The sequence below is a fragment of the Centropristis striata genome, chromosome 1 (genome assembly GCF_030273125.1).
Source record: "Centropristis striata isolate RG_2023a ecotype Rhode Island chromosome 1, C.striata_1.0, whole genome shotgun sequence".
Classification (NCBI taxonomy): Eukaryota; Metazoa; Chordata; class Actinopteri; order Perciformes; family Serranidae; genus Centropristis; species Centropristis striata.
Window position 1 is genome coordinate 16,955,768 of NC_081517.1, and position 10,385 is coordinate 16,966,152.

General features: G+C 39.3%; 3 non-coding genes across 3 annotated transcripts; 2 read left to right on the forward strand and 1 right to left on the reverse strand.

The window, feature by feature from the left end:
- The first annotated feature begins 4 nt into the window (after positions 1-4).
- Positions 5-76, forward strand: trnac-gca (transfer RNA cysteine (anticodon GCA)). The gene has a single exon. It is a non-coding gene; the product is annotated as a tRNA-Cys (tRNA).
- A 259-nt stretch (positions 77-335) lies between these two features.
- On the forward strand, positions 336-407 carry trnac-gca (transfer RNA cysteine (anticodon GCA)). Its single transcript has one exon. It is a non-coding gene; the product is annotated as a tRNA-Cys (tRNA).
- Positions 408-1,907: 1,500 nt separating this feature from the next.
- On the reverse strand, positions 1,908-1,979 carry trnac-gca (transfer RNA cysteine (anticodon GCA)). Its single transcript has one exon. It is a non-coding gene; the product is annotated as a tRNA-Cys (tRNA).
- Positions 1,980-10,385: the final 8,406 nt, after the last annotated feature.

Here is a 10,385-nt window from a genome sequence, read left to right on the forward strand (position 1 = left end):
ATGTGGGGGTATAGCTCAGTGGTAGAGCATTTGACTGCAGATCAAGAGGTCCCCAGTTCAACTCTGGGTGCCCCCTATACTGATGTGGAGAGTTAGCTGGTAGCTATCTGTGAAAATTGGTATCTTTGATTCAAACCTGAAAGAAGTGTTTCACCTGAAAATCACAGCAGATGTGCTCCATCAAAGACAGATAGATCTTCTTTTCAGGCATACAGGAGGTGAATTTTTGACACTGAAAAAAGACGGGAAATCTTATTAGGGGAAAGGCCTGAATTTACATGTCGTAGTTTCCTCAAGAATGATTTGCAGACCAATGAGCATAATGACCAGTATGTGGGGGTATAGCTCAGTGGTAGAGCATTTGACTGCAGATCAAGAGGTCCCCAGTTCAACTCTGGGTGCCCCCTACATTTACAATATTTTGTATTCAGTCAGGTCATATTGTAAACCAGAAAGGTTTTGGCAGTTCTTTCACTGCTCTGATAGTCTGACTGACTGGATGTAGACCACTGGTATAAGCCTGCCATTGCCTGACACATCTTTCACAAGCTTTCCTTACCTTACTGCTCTACCTTCTCATAGCTAAGACAACATTATATCCATCAGCATCGACTGTTGATTTACGACTTGTTTAACAAGCAAAGAACATGTTAACAAGAACGTTCTCAACCCTGTGCAACATTAACCACTCCTCCGCTGTTTATCTGTATGATGTTCATGTCATAGCAGTACAAAAGTGTAGTTCAAGAGCAATGCTTGAACATGGGGCTCAAGAGTGACGTTTGGTTTTAAACTTAGAGAGTTTAAGCCATGGGCATACACAGGGGGCATCCCGAGTTGAACTGGGGACCTCTTGACCTGCAGTCAAATGCTCTACCGCTGAGCTATACCCCATTCCACAAAACAAACACATAGCATTTATTGGAAATTGTCTTATGAAAACCATAGATTAGGATTGCGTGAAAATTAGAGAGCTCTACATCCTCTCAGCACAGTTCCAGGCTCAGAGTATTCCAAATGATAGTGCCATTTTGAAAATGTCAACTCAAGCAGGCCAGGTTAAGGACTATGACTGTGGAGAGGATCCAGTAACATAATCCAGTTGACAGTAACACCATAGGGGGCACCCAGAGTTGAACTGGGGACCTCTTGATCTGCTGTCAAATGCCTACTACCACTGAGCTACTTCCCCTCATGTGATAGGAAAACTTGTTTTTCATAGAGCCTAACAAAATGTTCCACTGCTAGTTTATCCAATTCATATTAATTCAATAAAGAGAGATGAATGTAAAACTCTTTTTTTCCTGCTTTTAAACAAAATATATACTATTTCACAGCATTTAGACAAACTTATGGCAACATACACATGTGCCTTCAATGATTCATCTATTATTAATGTTGTGCTGGTCAATAAGTTTGCAATTTTAGCCACATGAGGGGTATAGCTAAATGGTGGAGCATTTGTGCAATAATTAAATAATTTAACTTAAGTGGGCCAACTGGAATAACAAAGTGTTTGCAATTTACTGAGCATATACAGTATATGGATCCAGTCGATATCACTAATTTTAATCACATCAAATTCAAGTTTCCACTGTTCTCCACCATGAAATTGCAGTAAATTGACAAGTCTGTATAGGAGTGCATGTTTTCATATTCAAAATGTGTATAAATGGTTGTACATGTAGAGCACAGTTCAAATGCCTTATTCAGAGTGGGTGTTTGTCTTTTAGCAGGAGCCCTCCATGCTGCCTGAGTAGTCAGTTGTGCTTTTGTGAAATCCTTAGAGCTGGAGGCCTGTGGGCACAGCTGGCCCAGTCATACAGTTCGGAAGTCATGCTTGAATGTGGATATCAAAGCTGTCGCTTCCTGACCACCAAAAGAGCTTTTTAAGACTGATGCAATGCAGGGGGCACCAAGATTTGAACTGGGGACCTCTTGATCTGCAGTCAAATGCTCTACCACTGAGCTATACCCCCACATACATGAGAGCAATCACAGCTTCATGTCAGTATGGATGATAGAAAGGTCACGCCACCACATCCGATTTTAATAAGGGACCTTTTGATGAGCAGTACAATGTTTAACCACTGAAACTTTGTAGCAGGCTTGAAACAAATGCTGCCCCCCTGGTAGATAAAATATGATAAAGTGCCCTCTACAGTGGCCCAGTGTTCAAAACAAGGATGCAACAGACATCGAGGAATGTCTCCTCTGAAACAGACTGGTTCTGGTTCAGTTTGTTCATACTCATACAAGACAGGCTTTTCACAATAAGAGGCACCTCAATAAACAGAACTCTGGTGGTTCAGAGAAGAAAAGCTCAAACAACCAACTCTGCAGGCTGTTGAACTGGCAGCATAAATTATAATAACAATCCCTTAAAATGTAAAATCATACAACTTTTATCTTATTTGGAAATTAATTCAGTTAAAAAGCTGTAAAAGTTTCTTAAAATGTCCAAAATATCACAACAGGTCACTGTTGAACTTGGCCCCATATTTTAGAAAAATGCTGCAAAAGTGCCCTATTGTATTCCCAATTAAAAACACAATAAAGTACCCTTCCAGTCCTACATGCTAGAAAACTTTGTGCATGGTTGTGCCCAACTGCATGCAACTGGTGCCTTTTTTATGCCCTTGGCCCTCAGACTGCCTGAGTCCACCCCTGCATGTTGCTGACGTGGGTCTGCACTGTTCATCCTCCTGCGTTGGAAATGATACATATTCATGCTGCAGTCAGGTGTTGTGGATAACAGCGTCCTTTAAATGGCACATCCTGTGTATGTCGATACAGATGAAGATGATGTTGTCCAGTCATGCTGTCATGTGATTATCACTAATCGAGTCATGCTACTGTACAAGGTCCATATAAAGTCATAACTACAGCATCCGCTGTTGCCACAGTAATGAGGAAAAAACGTCTGCTGCATTTCTTCCTGTTTTTTCCCGTGGCTAAGAAGTCCAATTCCCACATGACCTGGACAGGGGGAAACCGGACACACACACACACACACACACACACACACACACACACACATACACGTACACATACACAATATACCAGTGCTATGTACACGACACACTAGATTAGGTACTGCACATGAAGTCTAGACGTTTCCTATTATTCCAGCATGCGTTGGTCACAAAGTGCAGGGTGCAATATGTATCCAGTGCCTAGAAGTGAATGGAAGCAAACCACTGTCATATATCTGTCAGGTTAATTTTAACAGGTGGATTTATTAACATTTTATCACCAAGCGACTATTTGCTTCCATAAAAAAATACCTGCCTGTATTGTGTGCCTAGTTTCGTTTATTGCGTATATAAAAGGGACAATCGTGATTCAAAATAACAGCCAACTCCCTCGAGTACATTTCAGATTTACTGAAAGAGACAAATAGTAAACGATGAAAAAGGCACTGTAAGAGCTACCTGTCAATCATAAGGTAGCCACACCCTAAAACATACCCTGCTTTGTCATCTCTTTTATTCTAAATGGGACCATAATTTCCTATAGGATGAATGCAATCCTCCACAGGCATCACTTTTAGGCTCAGAGGTGGCTGTTTTGCGTTCTTAGGAAGTCATAATTAGACTCAAGATGTTATTAATATTAATAATATTAATATTAATAATAATAATAATAATAATAATACATTTTATTTATAATGCATTTTACATTAAAGGAAATCTCAAAGCGCTACAGTTTAAAAGCATAACAGTCTAATTATAAAAATGATTTTTTTTTAAAAAGGATAAAGGATAAAAAAAAATATATATAAAAATGGCTAAAAACAGAAAGAAAAAAATCTAGAAACCATCCAGAAGGGAAGAACCAAAAGTTTTGCTAAAAAGGAAAGTTTTTAGTCCTTTTTTGAAACTGTCTATGGACTGTGGTGCCCTCACGGTGTCAGGAAGGGTGTTCCAATGTGTTAATTATATTAGTTGAGTGAAATTAATGGAAACCAATGGCTGCCTTAATTGAAGATAAAAATGTGAAAAATGAGTGGGCAGTAATGTATAGTCATCCCTACCATGGCGTGCTGTAAAGCTCTTGTGCGATAGGATATGAGCCTGTGTTGACTGACTGGATGTGGGGGTGTATCTGAAAGGCAGTGTGTACTATCAGTCAGCTCTTCCTGTATAAATAAAAGGCGGTCCTTAGTGTTTCACACTCCTGAACCTGGTGACGGTCATGTTCCACAGCTGCTCCATGCTCGCTGCCTCATTGTGCTGTTTGTATATTTAGCTGCTCCGTTCCACTTCCTCTGCTGTTGACGTTGGGAAAACACACAACAATACGGCCGTGATTCTGCCCTCCCTCGCTCTCCTTTCAGCATCCTCGCCCCTCCTCCCCTTTTCCTCCCTCATGTCTTTCCTTGACTCAATGCGCCGTCATTCGTTCTCCATCTCATCAAAGCGTTCTTTGAGAAAGAAACTGTGAAGTGATTCACAGAGGCACAACAATGCCAATGGACGGCCATGTTTTTCCGGATCACACATAGTGTTTGATTAACACCAGTTCAAATACAATATGAGGGCCAAAAATGGAATAAGAGGCTGTAAAATCTAAATCAAGACCTGGAAGGAAAACACCGCCAGATATTACTCATACTCACAATTTGGCTAAGCTGCATACTTTTTTATTTTTGGTGCTATTGTACCTACTCCATTGTTTACTTCAACCAGTTTTTTGCATATAAGCTGAAACCATGTGACAGACTGTTGACCTGTCCAGCATGTACCCGCCAAGTGTTCCTGCAAGATTTTTACGAGAGGACACAACAGAAAATGATTCTTCTGATGACTGGTGGACAAAACACACAATTGGCTATATCCCCACTCTGTTTTCTGAACATTTTCTGACATGCATGGAGTCTTGGGCTTGTTTCCATTTATTTGTCAGGTCGCCAAATATTTTAACAAGCATATCTGTCACTGTGCAGCTGCAATGATACATTGTAGAGATACAGGTAATTGTGGACGTGGTCCATTAGCTTGTCTTCAAAACTTTGTTGTCGCTGCTACTGCTGACGTGCCAACTGACCCCTGACCCTGTCACATCACCATACTATCCCTAGACTGCGACTTCAGATGCATGGTGTTCAATTTTGAGGACATGCACAACCAACACTTCAAATGGACACAAGATATGGAAAGCAACCACCATGCACTTGCAAACATCTAGCTGAAAGCATGTGCATAGCTGGCTTAAAGGAACAATTCACCTCATAATCATAAGTATGTTTATATTTTAGTTGTCGTGTTATTTATCTCTCTAAATTGTTTTAGTGTGTGTGGCCCAGTTTTTAGAGGTATTGGACTTTGAGATGCCTGCCTTTCTAAAATCTAGTTTTTTAAATATATACTTGTTCACCACAAGTGAAGTGCTATATAGTCCCATTATATTAGAGAGACAGCAGATATCTATACGGCAGATATCACCAACATTCACCCAACTCACACCAAAACGACCTATGGATAAAAAGTACAAAGGTAAGAGGAAAAATATGTATTTTTGATCTGAAGGTAAACTGTCCCTTTAAGTAGTTACAGATAATTAATGGATGGATATTAGCTGGTGGATTCTAAAGCTTACTGCTCACTTTAATTTGAGGAGGTTCACACACTTCACACATGTTCAGATCCCTGACTGATGTTGGATCAGTGAGTTTTGGGATCTCTCAACATCACACATCCTCCAGGACGCCCCATATGGGATTGATCGAGCCTCTTCCAGGGATGCAGTAAAAAATCATTAATCTAAGTTCACCCAATTTACACTTACATAAGTTGGAGACATAAATTCATGGCATATATTATTTATAGGTGAATATGTAATCATTGATGTCTTATTTCAATAACACAGTTTCGTGATTTGCAGATATGATGATGATCCTCCCTTACAACGCTGGAAGACTGGACAATGCAGAATGAAATTGTATTGTCTTTGCCAAGCTATTCACTTCATCGTACAACTACGTTACATGAATTTATTACCCTTTCACTGTAAAGGCCAGCTGTATCTCAGACAACGCCTATTCAGTGTTTGTGTCTGCAAACACTGAATCGGCGGGGGTGTCTGTATTTTGCAGCTGGTAATGATGAAAGAATTTCATTAGTCTGATTCTCTGAGAAAAACGTTCATCATTTGACAATTTTTTTTCTTCTCAAAACTGAGTTACAATAAGTGCATTCACCTCCGGAGGAAATACAGTTGGATGTGAATTAACATAATGCATCAGAATCTTACAGTGCTGCTATTTCTTTATGTTTTATTTAAGAATAAAGATATGTGCAAATTCAAAATAAAGTTACTGCTTTTATCTGTTTTGTTTTGAAAAATATTCAATTAATAAGGCTTTCCTGGTAATATAATTGGTCATTTTTTTGCAAGAAATTGGTTGTTTGTGGCATGATCACTTGTTGCAAGGCAAAGCATCCCCATGTTTTGTTCATCATGACATCACTGGCTTCAAATGTGACTTGGCTTTGTAAATAGTAAAAAGTAGGAAAAAAAATAAAGTAGAACTCTAAAATGACAACCTTCCTGCCAAAGTGCTTGGTAGAGTGTAAATAAACTCTAGAAGCTAAAACCAAAGGTCCTCTGCTATTGATCCTGTGGGATTTATCAGGGATAATCTTCACTAGGGGATCCACGACAGATCTAATATGCCCTCGTTTAGACAGGCTGACTAGACAGCAGCAGCAGATTCGTGTGTCGAGCTTGTGACCCGAGTTTGAACTCTGGTGGGAGTGCAGCGGCTGTTTGCCTCATCCTGCAACCGGCTGCGGTGACAGAGGAAGTTGGCAAGAAGAGAAGAGGAAAGAAACTCATTCTATCAATTAGATCAGGATATTGGACAGGAAGTTAATTAACACTCTTACACATATGCCCAGTGAGGGTTAAAAAAGGGAAGTGAGAGGAGAGGAGAGTGTAAGAGACGAGACAAAATCCAAATAAGTGGAGAGAAAATGATTAGAAAGATGCAGCCTTCAAAGGAACTGAAAGAGACAGATAGTCTGACTTGACCTAACCCAATATAAGAAGCTCTTAGTTAAATGTGACTGTCTGAAACCTCCTTTGATTACATCTGCAGTGACTTTCTGGTCAGGGGGGAAAAACGTGTCTTTGTTGCTTTAAACTCATTATAGCTTAAATTAGGCGTGTATGGCACACATAAAAAACACATTTATCAATTTTCCATCTTTACACACATACTGGCTGGGTTAAATGCGTAAAAGCATTTCAAAAACGGTGTTAAAAACTGTCTCCCATACTGTGTAAATAATAAAATGTCTGTTAATTTTACTTATTTAGAATATACCTGTATGAGTAATTTATAGGGCATTAAGTTCAATTCAAAAGCAAGACGCAACATAAAAACATTCTCAGTAATACATTACAGGGTTCGTTCAGGTGCTTGAAATCCTTGAAAATGCTTGAATTTAAATGTTGTATTTTCAAGGTTTGAAAAGTGCTTGGATTTTGGATAAAGTGCTTGTAAATGCTTGAAATTCTTACTGTATTTCTTTTGCAATCTGACTATATCCATCTATAGACTATAGATAATCACATGTTCAATGTAAAAAATAATGAGTAGCCTATCTGAAATGAGGACTGTTCCTCCTAAAAGTGTAATACCGTCGCTGTTGGTATGGTTAAGTGAAATCTCCCCCTTTTAGTATGTAAGTACTCATCTAAAACATGCAATTTACAACAGGTGTATGATACTGAAAAAGCTTGAAAATTTACCTTGAAAGTCCTTGAAAAATGCATGAATTTGACCACTGCTAAAGTGTACGAACCCTGACATTATAATCTAAGAGAAAAAAAGGCTGAAATACTCGAGCAACTGCCATTATTCCCAGTCTATAGATGACTTAAAATATCCAACACCACAAAGTCACACTATGTCAAAAGTGTAAAGATTGTAAGTGCATTTATACCAACACAGGCGCAGAATAAATATTGGCATTCTGCAAACCACAGATACTTTGTACCACAAATATGTTGAATATGAATGTTTCTGAACCCATTCTCATTGTGACACATGACAACTGCTGCTTTAAACATGTTACGCAACGAGTTGTAAAGATGTGAGGATTGCTGCTTTCAAGACGTGGCGATTAGTGTTTTTAAACATTACAAAACTCTTTGGTTAAGGTGTGAACCAAAACCACTTGGTTAACCCTCTGACATTTTCGGCTATTATGTCCGTTAAAAAATCTGTTAAAAAAACTTGACTATGCCATGTTGGTATCAGTTTTTTTAGTGCAACCTCACCTATATGTCTAACTTTGACTTAGGCTACTTGATCCAAATTTTGAACCCAAAAGATACTAAGGAAACATAAAATCTGATCTTGAAAATGATGTTTCAAAACACAGAATTTAATTATTGCAAATATGAATACAGGTTGCATATATAACATATAACAGGTAAAATGAGGATAATATCTAGTTCTATATTTTTATACTAAATATATTTGACATTATCTCCAGTTTTACTTGGCTGAATATAATCAATAAAAAAAATCTGGTATGGAGTTTCAAGCCAGAACTTTAGAGGGAAGCTGATGGCAAGACTCAATGTTGCTTCATTTTTATGTCTTCACGTCATGAAGAAGTAATGTGCCGGTGCTTTCTTGGACTCCAGAGGGTTAAGGTGAGGTGAAAATAACAGAGTTCGGCTTAAAAAACATTCATTCCAGACAAATCTTCCAACTACAGGATGTGACCCTTGCTGTTGGTTGATGTCAACTATCTCCCCAACCCACCAATCCAACAGCAGACCTATGTGGCATTTGACAGCATATAGCTTCATTACCAGACAAAAAAATCAAACTTTTGCGGACATGTACAATGCAAACAAATTTTACTGGTGAATGGGCTGTTTATACACAAGGTGAACTGACCATCTCCTGTTCTGCAACTGTTCACAAGTCTCATGGCTTCTGGGATACACCAAACCAATTTGTGGAGGCATTCTTTTCATATTGGCCATTTTGGTCAACACTGACAAATGTGGGGCAACATGGGCAAACTCTGGGACTTGAACAAAATGTTTTACAGGCTGGTGAAAGCTGTGGTCTTCCCTTTTCTCCCTTACCTCAAAACTTTTACACGACTTATTATAAATCTACCAATAATAACAATGTTAACATGAAAACCTGCCCCTGATGAAAATGAGAATTTTGTTGCCCCTGTGCTTCCCATGGCTTCACAATGGCACAAAAATAGATTCTTTATCACACACCTGTGTCTTCCAGTGTCACAGACAGCTGTGCATAAACACACACACACACACACACACACACACACACACACACACACACACACACGGACAGTACATCTCCTTCCTCTCGGACATACTGGGAATTCCGTGTTGCACATCGAAGACTGACAGCAAGCAACTCTGTAAACCTGATACCCTTTCAAGTTGCCACACACACACACACACACACACACACACACACACAAACACACACATACACATAGACACACATACATACACATACAGTACATGTGCACTGCAGTTATTATTAAGATGAAGGGTCACACTTCATCATGTCAGTGACAGCAGGTCCCCTCAGTCTGTCTGTCAGTCAGTCACTCCATAACATAAAAGTAAAAGGTCAACATTTACACTGGTACATGACTGTGTGTGTGTGTGTGTGTGCTTACGTGTGTGGAGTCCAGGAATAGCAGCACAGGGATGCCTGCTTCCTCTGTCTTCCGTCTGCAGGGAGGAAGAATCTGCCGTGACCCCAGCTTCCATGGAGACCCGTCCAGCCTGACCCTGAAATGAAACACTGAGCTTACTGAAAAAACAGAGGCCCTCTACTTTGGATCTCATGTTTATGAGTCACTTTGTCACAGAATGAGGCAAAACTTTACAAACCTGCAAAGGACACACACAGATGTTCAAATTTTGTACATGAGGTCGGATGTGTGTTCATATCTTTCTAACCTCTGCCAATAAAAGAGATGCATCACATTCAGTATTGTGACTAATGCATGTACAGAAAATATGTAAAGTGTGTCACTGAAAACAGGCCTCTGTTGTTGTGTTGTTACAGCTTTGAGATGTCATGCAAACATTGCTGTAGGAAAGAACACTTTGCATGCCACAACGCAGGCTTTTCTCGAAAGTCTAATTATACCATCGATACTTTTAGGCATTCATACTGTTTAGCGTGCAATCCATTTGAGTACAATGACCGTAATTTGCTTTTGCACATCAGTCCGCTTTGCAATCCAAATTATTTCTGATGCAGATTTGAAACAAACATGATAAGAATCAGGGCATGTTTGCATATTCATACTTGCCATTCTGAAATTCTCAGTAAAGCAGGAGCGTGACTTTTGACCTGTACTGTT